This window comes from Pipistrellus kuhlii, unplaced genomic scaffold (assembly GCF_014108245.1).
Source record: "Pipistrellus kuhlii isolate mPipKuh1 unplaced genomic scaffold, mPipKuh1.p scaffold_m20_p_13, whole genome shotgun sequence".
Taxonomy (NCBI): domain Eukaryota; kingdom Metazoa; phylum Chordata; class Mammalia; order Chiroptera; family Vespertilionidae; genus Pipistrellus; species Pipistrellus kuhlii.
In genome coordinates this window covers 6,380,612-6,386,611 of record NW_023425438.1, presented here as the reverse complement: position 1 = coordinate 6,386,611, position 6,000 = coordinate 6,380,612, and positions in this window count along the sequence as shown.

The window sequence follows — 6,000 nt, the reverse complement described above, 5'->3', positions numbered from 1 at the left end:
TGAAGATTGTCTAAAATTTGTTGTACAGAAGCAAATGGATTACTTCTAAAATCTGTTTTTTTCCAGTTGAAAGACTATGCCCCAGTAGATGATTGGGTGGTATGGCTTACTTATTTTATAGTGTTTTCCCTTTGAGCGTCACACAGTTGTCAGTACACGCTGAGCAGTACATGGAATCTAACTATAGAGGGAGATTCACACCAGAATCTGAAGGGCTTGTTGCTTCCAATGAATAGACCATTCTGGCATTACACGCGCGTGTTTCTGCTGTCTGCTATGAAACCTTTCTACCTTCCAAGATTAGTACATTGATCTTCCTCCATACAAATGTCTGTGTTTTTTTTTTTTTTTTTTAATCACAGTCAAAAGGAGCTGGTTGAATCTGAATAAGACTTTCTCCCGCCCCCCCCCCCCCCCCCCAGATTATATAATTTTTACTTCCGGCTATGTGTATATAGGGGTATCTCGGAGATATTGGGGTTCCATTCCAGACCACTGTGATAAAGCCAGTACTAAAGGAAATGAGGCTTATGAATTTTTTGGTTTCTCAGTGCATATAAAGTTTTATTTATACTATATATACTATCTTATATTAAGTATACAATAGCATTATGTCTAAAAAAACAGTGTAGATACATTACCTTAAGAATATTTATTGGTGCCCTGGCTGGTGGTGCTCAGTTGGTTAAACATTGTCCCATGCATTGGAAGGGCTCCGGTTTGATTCCAGGTCAGAGCACATGCCCAGATTTCAGGCTCGATTCTTGGTAGGGGACATGCGGGAAGCAACCAATCTATGTTTCTCTTTCACTTTCATGGTTCGTTTGTTCCCCCCTTCCCTCTTTCTTTCCCTCTCCCTCTCCCTCTCTCTCTCCCTTTCTCTCTTCCTCTCCCCCCTTCCTTCTCTCCCCCTTTCCTCCTCTACCCCTCCCTCCCTCTCTGTGTTTCTCCTCTCCTCTTCCCCTACTTCCCTCCCCCAAATCAATAAAAACTTATTAAAAATGCTTTAGTGCTAAAAATGCTATCCCTCATCTGAGCCTTCAGTGAGTGTAATCTTTTTGCTGGTGGAGGGTCTTAACATTCAATTTGTAGAAAATACAATATCTGCAAAGCACAATAAAGTGACCTCAGTAGAACGAGGTATGCCTGAATATCAAACGACTGATAACGATAAACCTGGGAAACATATTTGAAAAATTGTATTTAAGTGTTCAGATAAGGAATTTATAGCTGCATTTGAATCTCAATCTAATTTTTAAGGGCTCTGCAGATGAAGTTGGATTTGTTTGTCCAGCTTTAGTTTCCATTGGACTCACACTATAGTCATGAAGCAGATATTTAAAGGGTAATCTTTAAATATCTACTTCATGTTATCCCTGTGCCCCAGCACCTGCAAAGCTACCTGTTGGCTTTTTGAAAACACATTAATTCCCTCTGTCACACATACAGTGATAGGGCTTTTCTATCCTAGGCACTGTGCTAGGCACATACGATGCATATATTCTCTGTCTTCAGCTCAGTCTGCTACGGGAGGCTGGTGCATGGGACAGTAGTAAGGACTCGGTGGGCAATGGGCTGTGAGAGGAGCACAGTGGTGCTCAGAGTTCTGAGAAGGCAGCCGTGTTGTTCTCTTAGGAATGGGGCGAATGAGGGAAGGTTTTAGAAGGAGTTGACATTTTATTTGTCCTTTGCTTCTTTTTGGCTTTCCTCGTGTCTAGCCCCACCTTACCAAAACTTTTCCTTGTTTTTTTTGGGACCCCTCATATTACATCATACCACTTTATTCATACTAGCCCACTCTGGAATATCTTTCTCTTGACTTGTTCAGATCTCGTTAATGGCTGGACCTGGATTCACTACCTGCATCACTTATGTTCCAGAGCTCAGAGAATTGCTTAGTGTCTTTTGTGCAGGACTTCCGGTTGCAGTCAGTGGGGGAGAGAGGATATACTCACTCAGTCTTAACCAGAACCAGGCATTTCTTTATTTCTTGGTTTCTTTGTAAAAATGTCCTGTCTTTCCTCCTGTTTGTCAGAACGCATTGCCTGTTTTGTTTATTGATTTCTATATTCTTTCTAGTTTAGTGCACATTTGTAAGGTGATTTTATCTAGTTCTTTCCTGAGTTATTTCACATCCTTCATGAGTTTTCCTAATTCTGGTTTATATTGTTCTTTAATTCTCCTATCACTGTTTTGTGTCCTTTTGCTTGTTTTGAACTGGCAGGTCATACTTTTCAATGTTTGTAGGCATATCTTCTGCAGTCCTGCTACTGCTCACAGGGGCAGATTTTGTTTTCTCGTAATGTGTTTATGTGGAATTTTCCCTCAGTCCTCCACTGCTCATTTTTATATGAAAGTAGAGGCCTGGTACATGAAATTCGTGCGTAGTGGGGTGGGTGTGTCCCTTAGCCCAACCTGCACCCTCTCCAATCTGGGGCCCCTCGGGGGATGTTCGACTGCTTGGTTTAAACAGGCAGTTGGACAAACCTCTCACAATCCTGGACTGCTGGCTCCCAACTGCTTGCCTGATTGCCCCTAACCACTGCCTGCCAGCATGGTCACCCCCTAACCACTCCCCTACCAGTCTGATTGATACCTAACTGCTCTCCTGCCTGATCATCCCCAACTGCCCTCCCCTGACAGCCCAGTCACCCCCAAATGCCCTCTCCTGCATATTCCCTCTTTATTAGATAGGGTTTTTTTCTTTAACATATTGGACAGCCCTAACTGGTTTGCATCAGTGGGTGGAGCAATGACCTGCAGACTCAAGGGTCTCAGGTTTCTATTCCAGTCAAGGCCATGTACCTTGGCTGGGGGCACATACCCAGTGGGGACTGTGCAGAAGGCAGCTGATCGATGTTTCTCTCTCATAGATGTTTCTAGCTCTCTATCCCTTTCCCTTCCTCTCTGTAAAACATCAATAAAATATATATATATATATAAAAAGGAAACATTTAAGATTTGGCTGGTGTGACTCAGTGGCTGAGAACCCAGGCTGGACTGGGAGGGGATCTCTACGTGGATACAGGCTAGGAGCAGCCTGGGTCCCGAGGATGTTCCTGTTGCCTGGGAAACCCAAGCCTCCCTCCTGCTCTCTGTGGCCATAGCCATCAGGTTTATTTGCATATTCGATCTGAGTGGCTGGTGGGCATGGCTTGTGAGTGTAGCGGAGTGATGGTTAATTTGCATATTACTCTTTTATTAGGTATATTCCTTGCTTTCAGAAGGAAGCCTGGAGTTCATGGCTCTAGAGTGCTCTCCTGTTATTTTTGTGAAGAGTTTAAATGCCTGACTGGTTACTTTCAGAAATCTGACTTTGTTCCCCTCCCTACTTTATTCAGCATCTCCCCTTTGTCCCTGTGCTGTTCAGTTTAGATTCTGTCCCTAGCAGTCTGGTCTTCGTGTGGGGCTTGGTCCTGAAGGGCAGCTCTGGCTGGTTATTCTTGAGAATCCACAAGACTCGTGCTTCCCACAGAACTCCTGCCCTCACTCTCCTGAGAGCTGGAGTGTGCTGGAGTCCGCTCAGGGCCAGATGCTTTTCTCCACTGGCCCCCACTTCTCCCCAGCTTTCCCGGGAGTCCCTGGGGGGGGGGGGGGAGAGCGGGGGGGGGGAGGTGTTCTTAGTTCCATTGGATGCTGAAGACTCTCCTCTGCTTTCTCCTCACAGTGGCTGCGCGGGCTCATAGGTGTCTGTGGTTGGCTCCTGCCCACTTGGGATTTGGCGTTCTGGAGGTTCCTTGCTATTTAGACGGTACCTGTGAGCCTTTGAATTTCTCATGCTAATTTCTCTGTTTTTAATGGGGCATTCAGGATGATTAAAAAAAAAAACCCCACACCTATTATTGCCACCATCCTATCCCTTAGTTACTTTGATGAGAGGTGTGCCCTTCTGCAAGAGTGAAGGCTTCTGGGTAGGAAGTTTAAAGGGGAGAATGAGGTTTAGAATATTCATGGGATTGGGAAGGGTGCTCTGGGAGCAGGTGAGAAGGAAGGCAGGCATGGGGAGGGGGCCATGTATTAGCAGCGGGCCAGCCTTTGTGAGCGTACCCTGGAGGAAGATGGCAGCTGGACCAGAACTACCGTTAGGAGTGTAGGTGTGCCTTGTTGGTGTTACAGGTGTTTGAGATCACAGGTTAAGAAAAGTGTCAGGGTCAGATGCAATGCAATGGATTTGGTCCCTACAAGTTATTAAATGCTTTGGAATTTCCAGTTCCCCCGTAAATGGAAGTCAGTGAGCAGTACTCTAAGGTTGTATATTGTCACGGGATCTCAGGAGCCACAGTAAAACCAAAGGCTTAAGAAACTTTGGAACAAGTTTTCGTAAAAAGCACATGACCAGCCCCCGCCGGGTGCGTATGGCTCTCATACAGCACTTTCCTAACGCGCTCGCGATGGCGGTGAACTTAATTTTGATATGAGATAGCATTATTTGTAAAGCACTGTGTGTAGTTACTTTCCTGATTGCTTAACATTTTTTGAGAAAGTGTTGGAAATTAATTACAAATTTTTATTTTAGCACTTTAATGAGTGCAAAGCTTTTTAAACAAGATTTTGCTAACAGAATGTGTGTGTGTGTGTGTGTGTTTTTAAAGCAAATGTGGCCCTCCCTGGTTTGGCTCAATGGATAGAGCGTTGGCCTGTGGACTGAAGGGTCCCGGGTTTGATTCTAGTTAAGGGCACATGCCCAGGTTGCAGGCTTGATCCCCAGCAGGGGGCATGCAGAAGGCAGCTGATGAATGATTCTCTCACATTACTGATGTTTCTTTCTCCCTCTCCCTTCCTCTCTAAAATCAATAAAAAAATGTATTTAAAAAAATGGAAAAAATAAAGGAAATATGACAACCTACAAGTAACATTATATGTGATCTGTTACTGAAATAAAGGCTATTTGTGGTGGGGAGTCTCAAGTTCCTTCAAGTGGTTAAAGGCCTCAGGAAGCTGTCTGCTCTGTAGCTCACCACAGCTCAATAAAGAAATGTCTTTAATAAGATGCTTTAAAATGGAGATTGTAGCAAAGAAAGGAATAATTGCCTGTCATGCTCTAAGAAAAACCACTTCACATCTTTAGGATGTTTCTTGACACCAATTTCCACATTTTTTGAACTTATATATTTCCAGAAACAAAACAGCAAAAGATCTTTTTATTAAAAAGCGTTGTTTTTTTTTCTCTCCACATAGTCGAGATTTGATAGTTGGAATTGATGAAATATCATCTCACTATTAACACAAATATTAAATAGAATATCTTTGTTTTACTACGATAGTTTCGTAAGAGTACTGGGACGTGAAAGTTTGCATTTTGGATATCGATGGGAGAGTCATTGGTTTCGCTGTTCTTCACTACAGCCTACTTGCTGAGGAGATCGTCATGTTAAAAATTCAGTACCGAATGCCAGGAGCCTTTCCAGAAAATGGCAGGCCCCCCTTGTGCAGCCGCCATTGGTAGCTGGTTTGGTATTTTAGTTGTTGTGTGGAGCAGTTATTAGGTAATACTTTATTTAAGTAGAGATGTTAAGGACTTGGGGGGGGGGGGGACTTACAAAGTTATAGTGAAACCTATTTTTCTATACTCAGAAGGATTTAGGTGACTTTGAAGAATACTGATTTTATTTCTTCTGCTACAATGTGAAAATGTAATAATTTTTTCTTAAATATTGTGGCAGTTCTGAAGATGAGGTCAGATGTTTTGACCCCAGAATCCCATATGATTATTTGAGCTTGTATCCTAATCTAGGAGAGAAGTTTCCGAATAGGTTTGGCAAAACACTGCCTCGCGCATCCACTTTGGTGAGGTCAGGATGAGTGGTAGTCTGTTTTTGACTCTGAGAAATCCTACAGTAAAGAAACCTGTTTAATTTTGTTAAATCCAGTATGCCCCAATTTTACTTAGTCTTAAGACCTTGTATTCAAATGTTTATTGCAGCATTATTTCTAACAGTTAAAGTGTGCCAGTAACCCACTGTCCATCGACTGAGAATGGATATCCTAAATGTATCCATT